Source organism: Bos indicus, chromosome 5 (genome assembly GCF_029378745.1).
Source record: "Bos indicus isolate NIAB-ARS_2022 breed Sahiwal x Tharparkar chromosome 5, NIAB-ARS_B.indTharparkar_mat_pri_1.0, whole genome shotgun sequence".
Taxonomy (NCBI): Eukaryota; Metazoa; Chordata; class Mammalia; order Artiodactyla; family Bovidae; genus Bos; species Bos indicus.
Genome location: NC_091764.1, coordinates 23,247,071 through 23,266,645, shown reverse-complemented (window position 1 = coordinate 23,266,645; position 19,575 = coordinate 23,247,071). Strand labels below are relative to the sequence as shown.

Genomic DNA, 19,575 nt, shown 5'->3' with positions numbered 1-19,575 from the left:
ATTGTGTAAAGTACATATTTTTGAAAAAACACACTGTAAGGAATATTGCCAAATGGAGTCCAGAAAGACTGCCTTAGTTTATTTCCTAGTATTATTAAAACACATAAACTTGTTTTCTCACACCCTGACCAACATAAAGAATTTGCGGGGGGAGTCTTATCATTGTCAATTTCACAGCATAAACATGGTATCTCATTTTAGTCTTTTATTATTATTAATGAGGTTGAAAACTTCTGAGAATTTAATTTTGTCATTTTATAGTGATAGTAAATTTTTTCTTAAAAAATACATTTTCCAAATAACTAGTAAACTGGTTATGGGAAAAAATGATCCTATTAAAGATGGAGGGATTAAAAAACAAATCAATAATAATTTTAAAAAGCCACTAAGTGAAAGGGAACTAAAAAGCCTCTTGATGAAAGTGAAAGAGGAGAGTAAAAAAGTTGGCTTAAAGCTCAACATTCAGAAAACCAAGATCATGGCATCTGGTCCAATCACTTCATGAGAAATAGATGGGGAAACAGTGAAAACAGTGTCAGACTTTATTTTTTGGGGCTCCAAAATCACTGCAGATGGTGATTGCAGCCATGAAATTAAAGGATGCTTACTCCTTGGAAGAAAAGTTATGACCAACCTAGATAGCATATTCAAAAGCAGAGACATTACTTTGCCAACAAAGGTCCTTCTAGTCAAGACTATGGTTTTTTCCAGTGGTCATGTATGGATGTGAGAGTTGGACTGGGAAGAAAGCTGAGCACCGAAGAATTGATGCTTTTGAACTGTGGTGTTGGAGAAGACTCTTGAGAGTCCCTTGGACTGCAAGGAGATCCAACTAGTCCATTCTAAAGGAGATCAGCCCTGAGTGTTCTTTGGAAGGACTGATGCTAAAGCTGAAACTCCAGTACTTTGGCCACCTCATGCGAAGAATTGACTCATTGGAAAAGACTCTGATGCTGGGAGGGATGGGGAGCAGGAGGAGAAGGGGACGACAGAGGATGAGATGGCTGGATGGCATCACTGACTCGATGGACATGAGTCTGAGTGAACTCCAGGAGGTGGTGATGGACAGGGAGACCTGGCTTGCTGCGATTCATGGGGTCACAAAGAGTCGGACATGACTGAGCGACTGAACTGAACTGAACTGAAGGATAATTTAAACCAGGACATACCTTTGATAATTCCAGAATGATTAAGAGAGAGCCAAATAGCCTTTGTCCAGGTTGTCATACTGTTCAGCAACAAAGTTAGTTAATGAGGTTTGAAAATTTTTCAACCTTTTGTGTCAAATCCTAGAGTAAGCAGATACTATCCTGTTAGTGCATTGTCATTTTATTTCAAACTGTAATTATCATCATTATCAACAAATATAAACAAAGAGTTTCACTTTGTCTAGCACTAATGAGAACCACTGGTGGTTTTGTTATTGTTCAATGAAACTTGAGATAGCTCAGATCCTTGTTTGTAGATTTGAGGGTTGATTAAATTTACCTCAAAGGTCACTTTGAGACCTCAAGTTCTTAATATATATATAGAAATTTATCACATTCATAGTAATGTTAGTAATATTTATGTGATAATAAAGATTAGTTAATAGCACTTTGTTAAGTTCTTGTTTTTTGGAATGTCCACAGAGCCATTTAGAAATCCAGTTAGCATATACTCAGTAAGAAAGAGTGAAGTTTCTGGAGTTGTAGGCAGTTCTGGGTCTGAAACCCAGCTCCATCACTTACTATCTGTGTGACCTTCAGCTAGTTCCTTATCCTCTCAGTTTCTACATTTGCTCATTTTTAAAGTGGGGTGTAATACTGTCTATTTCATGGGTTGTTGTGAAAGGTAAATACTAAGCACTTAAATCATTTCCTGACACATAGGAAATACACAGGATATGGTAATTTCTATTATTTTCTATCATCATCACCACAATCAACACAATCAGGAATGTATAGAATCAAACCGAATAAACATCACTTTATCATTCATCATTCTATTCTAATTTATATTTGATACTTTTAGATTGGTTATTCATATTATCAAATATAAAATAAGTCTGATTCCCTCACTCTATCTGGAAGGTTATATTAATAGAAATCTTTCTCTACTCCTTTGCAGGTTCTTCTTTCTAACTAACCCAGCCTCTTGAATTGGTGGTATCTAAGAACAACAGACTGGTTCCAAATAGGTAAAGGAGTATGTCAAGGCTGTATATTGTTACCCTGCTTACTTAACTTATGTGCAGAGTACATCATGAGAAATGCTGGGCTGGAGGAAGCAAAAGCTGGAATCAAGATTGCTGGGAGAAATATCAGTAACCTCAGATATGCAGATGACACCACCCTTATGGCAGAAAGTGAAGAGGAACTAAAGAGCCTCTTGATGAAAGTGAAAGAGGAGAGTGAAAAAGTTGGCTTAAAGCTTAACATTCAGAAAACTAAGATCATGGCATCCAGTCCCATCACTTCATGGGAAATAGATGGGGAAACAGTAAAAACAGTGGCTGACTTTATTTTTGGGGGCTCCAAAATCACTGCAGATGGCGACTCCAGCCATGAAATTAAAAGATGCTTATTCCTTGGAAGGAAAGTTATGACCAACCCAGACAGCATATTAAAAAGCAGAGACATTACTTTGCCAACAAAGGTCCGTCTAGGCAAGGCTATGGTTTTTCCAGTGGTCATGTATGGATGTGAGAGTTGGACTGGGAAGAAAGCTGAACTCTGAAGAATTGATGCTTTTGAACTCTGGTGTTGGAGAAGACTCTTGAGAGTCCCTTGGACTGCAAGGAGATCCAACCAGTCCATCCTAAGGGAGATCAGTCCTGGGTGTTCATTGGAAGGACTGATGGAAGCTGAAACTCCAATACTTTGGCCACATCATGCTAAGAGTTGATTCATTGGAAAAGACTGTGATGCTGGGAGGGATTGGGGGCAGGAGGAGAAGGGGACGACAGAGGATGAGATGGCTGGATGGGATCACTGACTCAATGGGCATGAGTTTGGGTAAACTCCGGGATGGACAAGGTGATGATGTATTGGTGATGGACAAGGAGGCTTGGCGTGCTGCGGTTCACGGGGTCACAAAGAGTCAGACACGACTGTGCATCTAAACTAAACTAACAGTCCAAGATTCAACATTAGCAAAAGGATTGGATTCCAGGTTTGTGGCCTCCAGAGCCCATTGCTCTTTGCACCACACTGCATGATCTCCAGGAGGAGGACTGGCAGGTAGTGACATCTGTTATCTGACTGCCCCATTGTGTCAGGTGTATATGGGTGGAACTCCAGAACTTTTGCAGGTACGTAGTACTGTATTGAGGTGTGGGAGAAGGTGGGTGCTAGAGTCTGCTTTCCATGTGGCAGAAGAGTTTCAAATGTCACCACTAGCTTGTCATTGATATTTAAGTTCTTTTTGACTCAAAGGAATGTTTCCTATTAAAATGTGAAATTTTGGGTGGGGGGGCATCTATGGTAAGTGTTTTGATAACCTTACCAGTTCAAGCTCAAATGACATAAGTTAGACAGTGAATATATATACATATATATATTCTTGAAAGTGAAAGTCGCTCAGTTGTGTCTGACTCTTTGGTACCCCATGGAAAGTCCATGGAATTCTCCAGGGCAGAATACTGGAGTGGGTATTCCCTTCTCCAGCGGGTCTTCCCAACCCAGGGATTGAACCCTGATATATATTTAATTTATATGTATAATATAAATATATATAAATACTTTTATGAATATATACTTATATATTATCTATACTTATATAAATATATAGTTACTTATATAATGCATAGTTACTTATATAAATATATCATTACAGTTGCATGTACTCTATTCACATAGAATATAGAGTTACATATATAGTTATATATATTTATATGGAGAGTTATGTAGAGTTTCTATCTAAATGTGTTAAATTAGTTTTTTTCATCTTCTGGAGCAAAATTTTAATTGTTCTTGAGTCATCTCTTAAATATTGCCATTTAAGTGAATCTAAAGAAGAATTTTAGCATTTTAATTTTCTAGAAGATTAATCTTATAGATGTATGCTTTGATATTTTTATCAGTGTTGCATTTGTACATAAGAGTAGCTTCTTTTTTCTTATTCTAAAGCAATACATTAAGTTAAAGCAATAAGATTCCTACTTTTCCTTTTTGCTGTTTTAGATCCTTCACAGTGGGCTCGATGAAATATTTCTAGAAAGATGTAAATACCTTACTGAGTCTTTCTTAGTAAAATGTCAAAGTTTTAAAAAGTTTTTTTTTTTTTTGACAGAAATGTCAAGATTAGAGCAAGATTATTATTGTTTGCATTTACGGGGAGAAATAATTTGTTGTTATAAAGGAGTTAATGACTGGGTTTAGTGCTTTCAGGCTCCAAAGAAGGTATTTTTAAAATCAAAGGTAGCCTGACAGGAGAAAAATGCACACCATTAGATGCAATTGCTATGTAAATGGTCTTTTTGTTTTAGAGTGCAGTTTATAGTAATTGAAAAAAATCCCATATGCCATTTTCATTGGTTACTCCATTTGTTTTCTTTCTGTGTAATTGAATTTCACACAAAAGAGAGAATGAAAACTTTTGAATACTGAAATACTGAAGCAATATTTTCAGGTGCATCATTGTATTTTCTATAGATTCTTTAATTTTAGAGCTTAGCTCTTGGTAAGTATTCTCCAGGGTGTATATTTATGTTTGTGTGTGTTTGTGTTTTATGAGACTCGAAGAAGGAGAATGACATCTCTTTTGAGACCAACCTCTGATTCCATTGAATGTTACATTTCTTAAAACATCAAAAAATTGTCTTTCAGTCACGTTTTGGGTTTATTTCTGACCATTTGCCAAGGCAGGCCTTATTGCAATTAGGAGACAATTCTATTTCACATTTTGTAGGGCTGTGTATCCCAAACTATAGAAACACAGTTATATAGGACTCTGCCAGAAAAACATCATCAAAAAACAATATTTGAGATGCAATTCTATATCACGGCACATTTTCCCATGTTTCTTTGTCAGTATTTGGGTATTTATACCTGGATAAAATGAATTTGCGGAAAAGTCAGTATGTCCTCATTTTGAAGCAGCAAATCTTTGCTACTGTTTCATTTTATGAATGATGTGGGGCATTGGCATGTGGGAATCAATGGGAAAGTATAAGACTTAGAACAACATTCAAAAAACTTAGAGAAATGACAATGAAAATGCCTTGCATGGAGTTCAGCTATAAACCTATAGATATGAGGAACAGAATGGTTTGCCTTCAAGCTTCATTGGTTGTTTTGCTTTTTGTAATTCAGGTCTGCTATCTAGAGTTACGGCAGGCAAAAGAAATACTTACACGGAATGTTCTAAATATAAATCTCTGAAACTCATTATACTAAGCTTTTACGTACTGGAAGATGGTTCTATGAGACTCAATCATGTGAGCCATTGGGAAGAAGGAACTAGTGCGGTTTTCTGGGTGAGGATCGTGTTGATGGGTGAGAGGAAAAGAAACCAATATTCCTTAGGAAGAAATGGAGTAAGCAAGGTATAAATGACAGAGAGGAGTGCTTGTTCATTTATATCAATATTTTCCCTCGTTTGACAACCATCCACTTCAGCTATGTGTGAGGCCCTTTACTGGATTGTGGTCAATCTGAAAAAATGCCAGTGGGACTGATAGGCTTTGGTATATTATTACCATTATACATTCTATTTCTTTCTTTTTTAAAAACTGAGATATAACTAACATATAACACTGTGTTAGTTGTAGGTGTACAACATAATGATTTGATATATGTATATAGCAAAATGATTACCACAATAACAGTTATAATTTTTATCTTGTAAGGAGAACTTTTAAGATCCACTCTCTTAGCAACGTTCAAATGTGCAAAACAGTGTTGTTAACTATAGTCACCATGCTGTACATTATATCCCAATGTAATGTATATATTTATCTCATGACTGAAATTTTACACCCTTTGACCACCTTCACCTCTCCCACCCCATGGCCCGATACTGACAACCACCATCTGCCTTTCCATGTCATTTTAACATGAATGTATTTTGCCCAAAATTTAGTTTGACTTGAGTGCAATTAAGAATCATCATTATTGGGGCTTCCCTGGCAGTCCAGTGGTTAAGACTCTGTATTGCCAGTGCAGGGGATGTGAGTTTGATCCCTGGTTGGTGAATAAGATCCTGCATGCTGTGTGGTGTGACTTGAATAAATAAATGAGACTGTCGATACAATACAAGAAAAGAATATTTATTTTATTCACTTGGACAAATACGTGCAATCTCATCTATGAGATTGGTCTGTGAAACTTTGGTCTATGATAAAGGAACAATATGTTTATAGTGTTCTTATTCATAATTATGCATAATGATTGTAAAATGCAGGTCTAATTTCTGGCTCATATAAAGGGTAGAGTAGGCAATATATATCATAGCTCAAAATTTTAGATTCTTATAAGAAAACTGGTCTTAAGAGAGGATACTCCTTTTGTTTTTAGTTGATCTTTCAAAAGAGATAATGAGTAGATGGGGATTCAATATGCCCCAATCTGAACTTTAAGAATCATACTTTTTAAAAAAGCCTCACGGGAACTTTCCTGGCAGTCCAGTAGTTACGACTCCATGTTTCCTGTGCAAGGGGCACAGGTTCAGTCTCTGGTCAGGGAACTAAGATCCCACAAGCCACACCATGGGGCCAAAAAAGAGCCTCATCCCTGTTTATTGAGATCATTTTGCTATTGAAAATTGTATACAACAGTCCTCTTGGTATAACCACCTACACTGTACATTTACATTCCATGTTAACTTGGAATGCTTTGGATTAGTTTCCGCACTGCATTTGTGTGAACATTTTATTTCTAGAATCCATTGACTCATTAGGATCTGCATAAAATACAAGTGTAGTGGCAAAACAGACCCTTTCAAAAAGGAATAGTCCAGGAGCCTGGCAAATAATTTCTGAGTGTTGCAGCATTTAGAAAAGTCCTTGAGTCTAAACAAGATACAGCCTTCAAACATGTACTTTTGTAACAAGCAGAATGGTTGTTGTTGGGTGATAGTTTCCCATGGGTCGCTCACATTTCTCCATGTCGTGCGAGCAGAAGCATTGATTGTACTGGTTCCAGCCCCTCTTTTCAAAGATACTTGTATAGTAAATGGCCTTGAAAAATAGAAGTACTACTTCCTGCAGCAATGGAACATGTTTATTTGCTGCCAATTATGAAAGATTCTAGAAGCTCCAATGGCTCAAGAGGTAAAGAATCTTCCTGTAATGCAGGGGATACAGGAGACACGAGTTCACTTCCTGTGTCGGAAAGATCCCCCGGAGAAGGAAATGGCAACCCACTCGAGTATTCTTGCCTGGGAAATCCCATGGACAGAGGAGCCTGGCAGGCTACAGTCCATGGGGTCGCGAAAGAGTCTGACACGACAGAGCACACACATGTAATGAAAGGTATGAAAGAGTCAGGGCTCCTCTCCTGTCATGCAAACCAGTGCTTATGCAGATGGTATCTGGCCCCTTTCCTGTCATCCTGTGGAACTCTGAGACTCTGGGAACCAGTGCAAGAATGTGCTGATACTTTGGTTAGCGGTATTGGTCTGAGTGGTAAATTCTTTTGTGTCTTACTCAGGAGTATCATGGTTTGTACCATCATTCATGAATCCATGGCAGGCTTACAGGTTAATTTGTAGGGCATAATCTCAGAACCTCCACAGTCCTTGGCTGTCAGTACCATAATTCATAAATAAATTTCTTCTTCATGTGTGCCTGTCATTCTGATGACCTTACTATTTTTTTAATTAAAATTAAAAATTTCTTTTCCATTATGGTTTATTATAGCATATTGGATATATCCTGTGCTATATGGTAGGACCTTGTTGTTTATCCATTCTACATATAATAGTTTGCATCTGATAGTCCCAAACTACCAATCCACCCTTCCCCCACTCTCCCTCCCGCTTGGAAATCACAAGTCTCTATGTCTGTGAGTCTGTTTCTGTTTCATAGATATGTTCATTTGTGTCATATTTTAGATTCCACACGTAAGTGATATATGGTATTTGTCTTTCTCTTTCTAACTTACTTCACTTAGTGTGGTAATCTCTATGTCCATCCATGTTGCTGTAAATGGCATCATTTCATTCTTTTTTATGGCTGAGTAGTATTCCGTTATATATATATATCACATCTTCTTTATCCACTCACCTTTTAATAAACATTAGGTTGCTTCCATGTCTTGGTTATTGTAAATAGTGCTGCTGTGAACATTGAAGTGCATGTATCTTTTTGAATTATAGTTTTGTCTGGATATATGCCCAGGAGAGGAATTGTTGGAGCATATGGCAACTCTATTTTTAGATTTTTGAGGAATCTTCATACTGTTTTTTATAGTGCCTACATTTTTATAGCGCCTACATTCCCAACAATGTAGGACAGTTCCCTTTTCTCCACACCCTCTCCAGGATTTGTTATTTGTAGATTTTTTAATGATGGCCATTCTGACGGGTGTGAGGTGGTACCTCATTGTAGTTTTGATTTGCATTTCTCTAATAATTAGCGATGTTGAGCATCTTTTCATATGCCTATTGGCCGTCTATGTCTTCTTTGGAGAAATGTATTTCTAGGTCTTCTGTCTATTTTTTGATTGGGTCTATGGCCTTACTTGGAGAAGGAAATGGCAACCCACTCCAGTGTTCTTGCCTGGAGAATCCCAGGGATGGGGGAGCCTGGTGGGCTGCCATCTATGGGATTGCACAGAGTCGGACACGACTGAAGTGACTTAGCAGCAACAATGGCCTTACTAGCTGTATAATTAATAAAAGAAATGAAATAATTGCCAATCTCCTAAAATAATACTTAAGAATCTTAGCATCTTCTTCCTTTCCTACACTATCCCCCATCTAAATTGTTAACTAGGAGCCAACTTTGAATTTAAGGAAAGAAAAATTGATTGAATCATTTGCCCCTATGAATTCCTTGTTTGTTCAGACATCACTCATTTTAAAAAGAGAGAACTGAGAACGCCAATGCTGGTATCTGCCAAGGGTAACAAAGTAGGGAGCCTGGCCTGTGACGGAAGATTTACTGAGTTCAGGTTGTTTCCAGGATGCTCATTTATGACTGGTGCATGCTTTCTCTTCTTGTGAGATGAGGAAGTATTATTGTCTTTCCCCTTAAGATTTAAAAACAATAAGATAGGATCTAGAAAGGTAGTGTGGCACAACGGTTAAGAGTAAGACCATGGAGTTAGCTGTCGCGGTTTGTGATCTGGTTCCATCTGTGTAAACTTTGAGCCAAGTTTCTAATGTCTTCCAAGTTTCAGTTCCGCCCCCTTTAAAATAGAAATGAGAACAATATTGCCGTGTCACAGAGAATAGCCGTGATGATGAAAGGAGAGGAGGCCAGGAGCACTGCAGGACACCTAGTGTGTGCTCATCAAATGCTGGTTGTTACCATTAGCTTTTTGGTAAATATGTACCTGACAATTAGTGAGTGACTTGGAAAGCTGATTGACAAATCATGCAATAGCATCCTTCATCCAAGACAAATTGTTTTCAAGATGGAGACAATTATGGATGGAGAGATCGGTGGTTAATATCTTTGCTGCCATTAGTTCATGTGGTTTCCCTAAGAATTCTGTGTTCCTTTCTAGGTCTTGCTTGGAGTTAATTCAAGGTCTGGATCTTTCACAAATGATTTGGCTCTTAGGTGCTCAGAAATTTCATTTCTACTTCAAGAACTTTATAGGAATTCCTCTCACAATAGAAGTAGCAGTGTCAAGCTTCATGGCCAAAGAATGGGTTTAAGCTTCACTTTTATTTTCTCTTACAACCATATAAAAATAATGTTTTTTCCTCTATTATTTGTATCTTGCAAAGTCAGAAAGCTGACCTTATGATTCTACTATCTTCTATTTGCATAGTTCACAAAAGCTACTGTTTAAACCTATAATTCATTTTTTTTTAAGTTTAAAACCTTTACCTATGAATTAGTAAAAAAATAGAAATGTAGGGGTTTTGGAAAATATTGCTGTCCAGTGGTTCTCAAACACAGTGAACAAATAACGTATTCACTGCTCCATGAAGAAATGAGAAAAACAAGTATAAATAAAAATTTCATCTTAAAGTTAAATGTAAGAATAAAAGTCATTTATTCTGACATTGTGTTCTTCCTAAATTTTAGTGTTATTAAAATATAATATTTTCTATGAAGTGCTGTTTATGTACTGGGTTTTAAAAAATATTTTAATTTGGGAAAAGTGAAAAAAAGGCAAATTCATATTCCCTTAATTCTTTTTTAAAAATTGGTTTTGAAGTAGAAAAATAAAAGATCCAAGGATAATTATAATAGCAATCACTTATGCAAGGCTTCTTACTAGGCCTGGTTCTAAGCGATTTACAGACATTGATTTATTTAATTCTTGAAATTAAAAGATGCTTGCTATTTGGAAGCAAAGCTATGACAAACCAAGATAGCAAATACTTTGCTGTCAAAGGGGTCCATATCATCAAAGCTATGGTTTTTCTAGTAGTCATGTTTGGCTGTGAGAGTTGGACCATAAAGAAGGCTGAGTGCCAAAGAATTGATGCTTTTGAACTATGGTGCTGGAGAAGACTCTTGAGAGCCCCTTGGACAGCAAGGAGATCAAACCAGGCATTCCTAAAGGAAATCAACCCTGATTATTAGTTGGAAGGACTGACTCTGAAGCTGAAGCGTCAGTACTTTGGCCACCTGATTCAAAGAGCTTACTCATTGGAAAAGATCCTGATGCTGGGAAAGAGTGAAGCAAAAGGAGAAGGGGGCAGCAGAGGATGAGGTGGTTAGATAGTGTGGTTGACTCAATGGATACGAATTTGAGCAAACTCCAGGAGATAGTGGAGGACAGAGGAGCCTGGCATGCTGCAGTCGATGGAGCTGCAAAGAGTCGGACATGACTTAGCAACTGAACAACAATAAAGGAACTCTATGAGTTGAATACTGATATTATAACCAAGTTTCTCAGATGGACTTCCTAGGTGGCGCAGTGATAAAGAATCTGCGTGCCAGTGCAGGAGACGTAAGAGATTCAATCCTTGGGTGGGGGAGATCCCCTGGAAGAGGAAATGGCAACCTGCTCCACTATTCTTGCCTGGAAAATTCCATGGATAGGGGAGTCTGGTGGGCTATAGTCCATGGGGTCGCAAAGAGTTGGGCACAACTGAGCATGTGCGTGCACACACACAACCAATTTATAGATCAAGAAACAGAAACAGTAGAATTGAGTAATTTGACTCAGGTGACACAGCTCAAACAGTAAAGATAGGGCTCAAACCCATGATTCTGGATCTAATATCTTCCTTAGAAGAATCCTAGAAACTTTCATTGAGCTAGAAATCTGAACATTGTGTATTTGAATATTTAGAGGACATTTTGGCAATATCTATCTATCAAAAGCTTCAAAACAGTGTCTGTGCTTTGACCCAGATTTCTAGGAATTTATTCTAAAGAAACAAAGAATTATGCCAAAACGTATGTAATGTAAAAGGGCATTGATTATAACACTGTATACATTGAAGAAAAATAGAAACTAAATAAATGCCCCCATAGAGGGAATTATTTAAATAAGTGAACAGCCATGCAAAGGATAGTAATACATAATTTTAATTGTTTAAACTGTGTTGCACAAAACCTTGGGGTTTATCATCTGACATGAATTAGGGCTTTGCAAATATTTTGTCTGAACTTTATAGATGCTGATGAAGATTGATACATCACTGTCTCCAGTCACCCCTGATTGAAACTTTTTGTCTTTATAAAACATAATCTCATGGGTTTATTTTAGGATGAATAAATGTTCTACATTAGACTAGCAACCCATCTTTATGGGCTGACAGATACCTTTTTTATTCGTTTGTTTGTTTTACGAGGATGCTTTGTAGACTAAGTCTATTTTCAACACCAGCTCTCTAGATATGGTGTTATGAGTGTTCCCATTAGGGTTTTCTTGCTGGCCAGCCTTGTCAGCCTATCTCCAGTGTGTTCCTTCTACTGAACCCAACCAGATTCACTTCATTAAACTAGCCAGTGATCTGCAGAGTTCCTGAGAGGGAGATTCTTACCATTATATTTTATTCTGCTTTATGTATTAACAGTCATATAAAAAGCTTCTTGGATCTAATCAATAGTATTTTTCCTTGAGACTTCTGAAAGTGGTTAGTGGATCACTGACTAGTGTGGACAACATGAATAGCTTTTTGCAATTAAAAAATCTTGAAAATGTTACTGCATCACAGTGTAAGGGAAGAGGCAGGGGTGTTAACAGACAGTTGTGAATTTGCTTTAGCTGTTCACTAGCTGTGGAACACGGCAGGTTATTTTATCTAAAAATGGAAATTATTATCTTTCAGGTTGTTATGAGGATTACAGAAGGTACATTTAAGCACTCAACAAATGTTGACATAGAAAGAGGACAGCTAATTTAGATAGGGGAGTTGAGGAAGTTGCCATCAATATGATTGTTTATAACCATCACCCTAAATACCAGAGATAATTTTAGACATTTCAAGTAATAGAGAGGGTTGTATTAAACTCTTAGCTTTTAAAATGTTTTCTATTGTTTTACACTCAATCTCTAATTTATATCTATTTAGAATTTTACAACTTATATTAAAGACTGTATTATACTCACCCTTTGCTGTGTAAATCTTGAAAAGTTCTCTAGCCAAAGGCAATAAATTTCACTCTGGCAACATCAAAGGCTATTTAAATAATGTGAATATAAAGTATTGCACAACTTTTAAAGTTTATGGTTCATTTGTACAAAGACTCACTTCATATCTACTTGGCCTTTTGGCTAAGATCATGTGTAGTACAAAGATTCATTGCTGTAGGAGAAGTATCTCAATTATTTTCTGGTAGTGTCAGTAATTTCATGGAGTTCTATTTCTATTCTCTCTCTCTTTCCCTCCCTGCCCCCCCTCAGTTTTCCTTGGCTCTCCTTATTTGAGTTGGGTGACCTTCCTATAGGCTTCCACAGTTTTTGAATCCCAAAGGTAATCCGGGGTGCACTGTTCTGTCACTTTACATGGGTTTCCTCCAAGAGATTGTAAATTTGCAATGGGCAAGAACTCTGAGTGCTCCAGGCCAACCCTCACCCACTGGCTCCCGCCACCTACAGCTGTGCCACTACTATCTGCCTGGGGTCCTGCACTGACCCACCTTGCCTTCCTCTCCATTTATGTCAGCCCCGATTTCCCAAGTCATCTCATCCTTCGGACTCTGATCTCCACATGGCCTCATTATCCCTTTTCTGACTCTATATCTCACTCCTCCTCAACTTTTGAAATCCTTCCATGGTAGCCTCACAACATCCCCTCTATACCTCACTTCTCTGAATATTCTCTTCACCTTCTTGCTACACTGGAGATCTGGTTCTCCCCAGGACACTGGTTCTTTTGCAGGTGTTGGCCGTTTTCTCTCCAGCACTCCTTGTGTAACTAAAAGTGGGGTCTGGCTACTCACCACTCAAAAACTAATAAAGAGGCAAGGTTGGTGGAAAGGAAAGCTTGCTTTACTGTGGATGCTGGCAACTGGGTAGAGGAGGGCAGGCCCTGTCCAAAGGTTGACTCTCCCCACTGACAATCAGTGGTCAAGAGGGAAGGGGCTACATGCAGAAACATCACAGTCAGCTCTGACAGTCATCTTGAAACTGGTCATTGGTGGTCTGACCAGTGACACCTTGATTGTTTTATGTGCAGTTAATCTTCAGTTCCAAGGCCAGTTTGTTTCCATTTATTTGAGGCCAGTTCTCGGAATTGTGGCAGTTTATGTCATGGCTACAGTCTGATCTTCTTCCCTGGTAGCTCAGCTGGTGAAGAATCCACCTGCAATGCAGGAGACCCCAGTTTAATTCCTAGATCAGGAAGATCCCCTGGAGAAGGGGTAGGCTACCAACTCCAGTATTCTTGGGCTTCCCTGGTAACTTAGTCAGTAAAGAATCTGCCTGCAATGCAGGAGACATGGGTTTGATCCCTGAGTTGGGAAGATTCCCTGGAGGAGGCAAGGCAACCCACTCCAGTTTTCTTGCCTGGAGACTCTCCATTGACAGAGGAGCCTGGCTGGCTGCAGTCCATGGGGCTTCAAAGAGCCAGACATGTTTGAATGACTAAGTACAACAGTCTGGTCATTGTGTAGTTAACTTCTTCTGCCTGGTTGGAGTTTCAGTATCTATAAGACAGCTCACAGGATATGGCTCAGAATATTATCTATAGCCCTTGAGAAGGAACTAAAGGTTCCTTTAGAGAAGGACTTTGCTTACTGACTAAACTATTATTATTTAGTCTTATTGGACTATTTTTCTTTGCTTCTGCATTTTCTCATTTCTCTGATTAAATTTATTCTTTGACTGAAGTTTTTCCACAGACAAAAGGCAGGTGGAAGACCTTGATAGGGAGGGACCACAGGGTCCTGCGCCTTTTCACTTGAGCCTACAAGCAGGGTACATACAGTGGACTGAATGTGACCCCCACAAATTAACATTAATACCTAATCCCCAGTGTGATGGTATTAGGGCCTTTGGGAGGTGATTAGGTCATAAGGGTGGAGCCCTTATGGATGAGATTAGTGCCCTTATAAAAGAGACCCCAGAGAGTTCCCTCTGTCCCTTCCACCTTAAGAGGACACAGGAGAAGATAGCCATCCATGAACCAGGAAGCTAGTTCTCACCTGACACCAAATCCACTGATTCCTGGATCTTGGACTTTCAGACTCTAGAACTGTGAGAAACAAATTTTGTTATAAGCCACCCAGGCTCTGGCAGTTTTGTGATAGCAGCCTAAACAGATTAAGACCAGAGGTATTCTCAGGACTACTTCCAGACCATTTCCAACCCCACCCTCAGCTCTCCTCACTAGCTCTCAAGCCATTCGTCTGTTTCCCACTTGGTTGTCTTTTGCCATGTCCTTCTTCACACATACACTTTCCTTCCTTAAGCATGTGGCTCCAGATCCCGCTTTCCCACATCACTCCTGTCAAACTTCCTGATGGCTGTTTTAACCTCATGGGTTATTTTTTCAAATCTTTTCTTATTTTTTGGGGGTGGGTGGGATTCTCTCCTCCCATGACCCTGCCCTAACCCCACCTCATGACACTCACTCCCATGGTCAATCCTTAGACTTGTCCTCTATCAATAACTGTGACCCTTCTCTCATCTCAGTTTCAAGTGAGTATTATAATGGTATTGTCATTACCATTACTATTTGTACACAATTTGTTGAATTGAACTACTCATGAATTGGGTAACCACAGCAAATGAATTACTTTCTTTCAACCTCCTTTATTCTCTCCAGAGGCTGTTGTGTGAGGAGTTGAGATCATATATTGGTGATAGAATATGGGAAATGAGGGAAAGGAAGCAAGAGGAACTGAGCCCTAAAAGGATGAAGGGTTTCGAATTAAGCCATGAAGAAAGAGGTAAAGCCTGGGGGACAGGGAAGTATAGAAAAATGTTCTATCCTGGAGGAAAAGGATGGCAGACCCACTTGTCAGGAGGTGGATGCTGGCTAAGAAACAGTAAATAGATTGTAGACTAGAGGCTTGCAGGGCACATAGAGATGGAACAGAGAGATTAAAGGCAGCCCAGGGGATGCAAGGAGTAGAAAATGTTCCAGAGCACACAGTAGGGGCTGAGTAAATACTTGCTGAATAAATGAATAAGTTATGTGACTACAGGTTTAGGATTTTGTTGTTTTCTCAAACTGGGGCTAGAAGTGCAACAGTGTCACATTTTAAGCACAGGGGTGGGGAAGGACAAAGCTGCTGCTGGCCTAATTTCTTGTGCAAATTAGAAGTGGCTCCAGATCTGGGCTGATGGATTAGAAAAGGGCATCTCCTTTTTCAGGTTCTAAGCAGCTTTCTGTCAACAAGTGTGCTCTGTTTTACAGCACTGCCATCTTTATCCCTAGGTTGGGGGCAGGTGGATAACAAGAATGTGGTCAGGTTCTAAAGTCCACTCTTCTTCTTTTTAAAAAACGTTTCATTTATTTGGCTACACTTGGTCTTAGTTGTGGTGCTTGGGATCTTTAGTTGAGGCACATGAACTCTTCTTTGCGGCTTGTGAGATCTAGTTCCTGACCAGGGATTGAACTTGGGCTCCCTGCCTTGCGAGCACCGAATCTTAGCCACTGAAACACCAGGGAAGTCCCTCTAATGTCCATCCTGAAAGTTGTCTTTATACTTTATACATGCCAAGTTGTCTTTATACTCTTTGGACTTGGGCTTCCGTGGTTTCTGAAGGGAAAAATTTGCTTCTTAACTTTTCTGCTGTGACCTCCCTTTTGCTGTAATAGTTGAGGTCAAGGTCTAGTTTGAAATGAAGATGTGGGAGACTAAGGGTGTAAGTAAGAGATTTCTATTTCTTGCTGGGGGTAAGTAAAGGAAAGCAACATGGATTTATCACGGACTCCTCTTCACTTTCTGTGTCAGACATTTGTTATAGACACTTACCTCATTTTCCATCCTTACAACGATCTTCCCAGGCAAATATTAGTCACCATTATTCTTATGAAGGTCCAGAGAGAGCCTACAACTCGGGCCAGGCACCAAGTGAGGAGTGGAGTGAAGATTCAAACTCAGGGTTTGAATTCCCTGTGCCACATGGTTGCTGGGTTTTCTTCTGGTGAAACACATTGCCAGGTGTAAACTCAGGAGGATAGGCATTGTTTTATTTTTTTCACCTTTGCATGCTTCCCAGAGCTTATCATCATCCCCAACACTAAGAAAATGCTAAATGGAGGTGTGTGGGGCTGAACTGAATGTGGATGAGCAAGGGCTGCTGACCAGCCGTCCACCTTCTCCCCCCAGTCATTTTCATGTCAATCATCGGAATGCTGTCTTCCTAATTTGCTCTTCCAGCTTCCCCTCTCAGGGAATGCTTCTCACTAGGGGAATCTGCCTGGTCCAGTGAGCTGTGGTCATTTGACCCTCCAAGGGAGATCTGGAAACTCTTTTCCTAGTGGGTCCCATTGATCCTAGGGGCTGACTGTCTCCTTATTGTCTCTGCTTGCCCTTACTTGGTTCTTATTTCAAGATTCTTGAGAAAGGTAATTTTTAGCTCCCTTTTATTGACCTCAATAAAAGCACTACACAGCCTGGGTATCTTCAAATCATTTAATTAAATTCAGCTCATTGATTTTGAAATACTTAATAAGCCATTAACTGTTTTGAAACTTAAGTTGATATGATGCAACTCTCAACAAACTTTAAAATTCACTCCCCTGGATTAGCTTTGGTTTGATTTTCAAACTTGCCCAAGTCATAGAGTTAGTAAAGGGAAACCTTTTAGGGTTTGGTTTGAGTGAACTTCCCTGGTGGCTCAGACAGTAAAGAATCTGCCTACAATTCGGGAGATATGGGTTCCATCCCTGGGTCGGAAAGAGCCCCTGGAGAAGGGAATGGCAACGCACTCTCGTATTCTCACCTGGAGAATTCCATGGACAGAGGAGCCTGGGGGGCTACAGTCCATGGGGTCACAAAGAGTAGGACACGACTGAGCTACTCACACACTTAGAGTTACTCTGTTGCTCACAAGCTGACCTGATTTCTTAGCTTCTATAATTTAATAAAAAATAGTGCCTACCAGAAATCCTGGGCACTGCCCTAAGTGTTTTTCTCACCTGTAGATTTGGGATAATAATAGCACCTGCTTAATTTATCAGCGTTGTCTTGAAGATGACATGCAGGCATGTGTGTGGCATCCTTTGGATGGAGGCTGGAGTGATGACTGCTCAACAGTATTAGTCATTGTGATTCTCATTAGTAATAATCTTGTCTGCTGAGAAATACAACCAGCCCCAGAAATGCAGTGCTGCTCTGGCCATTGCCATTTTAAATGATACTGTTCTGAAGACTGTTTGTAAATCTATCACCAATACTCTTTTCTTTCTAAAAAAACAATTAAAATAACCCTTTAATCTTAGGATAATTTCAGATTTATAGGAAAGTTGCAAGATGGCATGGAGCATTCCCCTGTATCCCTTACGTGCATCTCACTTATTTGTCACCACAAATAAGCCAACATTGGAACATGACGATTAACTAAACCCCAGGCATTTTCATATTTCAGACACGTCCTTTTTCTGTTTCAAGATCCAAGGTAGGATACCGCTTTGCCTTTGGCAAATGCTCCCTTCTTCATGAAGCAGTCGCTTCTATCAGCCTTATCTCTGTCCTCTGTTCAGAAGAAATGCCACAGGGAGGCACCTGGCATGCTCAGGTTCTGGCATTTGCAGCTTGTAGCTCTTCACCTTTTCTCACCAAGCACTTTCTTACATTCTGACACACCCATGGGACTGGTCTGTAACTGTGCCACTCTCTAGCTCTGTGACCTAACTTAATCCTCTAGGAATCCTCAATTTTCTCATCTGTGCAAGACGGGTAATAAGAATTCCTTCAGGGCCTGGCACATAGTGACTTAAATGTTAATTGTTGCTTTTGTCATATCATTGTGCTTTCTGCTTCAGATCATAAACCAGCCTAGCTCTTGATTCTGCCCATACTTTTTCAATCCTCTGATGTTATCACAAATATTACTCTGGTTATTAGATGAGTTTGCTGACTCAGAGGCTGCTTAATTGACAGAGAAGTTTAAATGCCTCTCTTTAAAAGCTTCGCTACTTTCCTTCCCTTATAGAGAACTTAGGGATGTGCACAGTACCATGAAAGAGAATCTGAAATATCAGATTCCCAAGCTTTCTTCCAAATCCTCTCCCACTCTTTATTTTGGTCTGTCTTATTCCTAGAACTCCCACCACACTGCCTGCAAAGTGGGGGAGGCCCACCCATCTGTCTGCCATGGGAACAGAACTGGCAGCTGGGGTCTAGGGTAAGTGATTTTGAGTATTCAAATCGTCTTCAGTGGGATGCGCTTGGGTCACATGGTGTAATCAGGAAATTTCATGCAATTTGACATTTCCCACCAGAGTTGCTTAGGAACGTAAGGAAGGCACTGGCTCTGAATGGCAGGACAGTAATAAATTAAGCAGTCACAGGTCCAGCCATCTGCCGTAAGTAAATTAAGAGCATAACCCATATGGGATTTATCTAAAATAGCGATTCACATTTTTTCTCCTGTCTTCTCATTTGTATTCCTCTTTATGTGGACTCTCTAAATTGACTTAACTTTGCATAGAATATCCAAGCTGTCTTTATCTCCCACCCTCTCCTCCGCATTCAGCAGCCAACCTCAGATTCTCCTGTAGCCGACTAGCGATGTCCTGTGTAATGGAGGATGATTCTGACATTTTGTTTTGAGAATTGCCTGACTGGAGGCCGATGCATTTGAACTGGGAGTTCTTAGCTATGCCTCTGCAATGTCCTTCACCCTTTCTCATTTATCACCTGCTTTTAGTCCCTCCCCATCTCAGGCCCTACTGCCTTTCATCTGTCCTCTCATCTTGGTGGTTTTTTTTTGCTCTTTGTCCACTAGTCATTTTTATAAACCATTTTCATCATGCCACCCTCCAGCTCAAAAGTTTGCACTGTCTACAGAATGAGCCAAATGTTTCTACCTCAAGTTCCTCCCTCAAGTTCAAACCTGC

The 19,575-nt window shown here is 39.5% G+C and overlaps 1 long non-coding RNA gene across 2 annotated transcripts in view; it reads left to right on the top strand.

Annotated features, from left to right (window-relative positions):
• The window catches only part of LOC139182952 (uncharacterized), a 232,703-nt gene that overhangs the window by 12,421 nt on the left and 200,707 nt on the right, over nucleotides 1–19,575 (top strand). For both annotated transcript variants that reach the window (XR_011566452.1, XR_011566453.1), the window contains exon 2: nucleotides 2,110–3,292. This is a non-coding gene — a long non-coding RNA (uncharacterized lncRNA). The remainder of the gene's footprint in view (nucleotides 1–2,109; nucleotides 3,293–19,575) is intronic.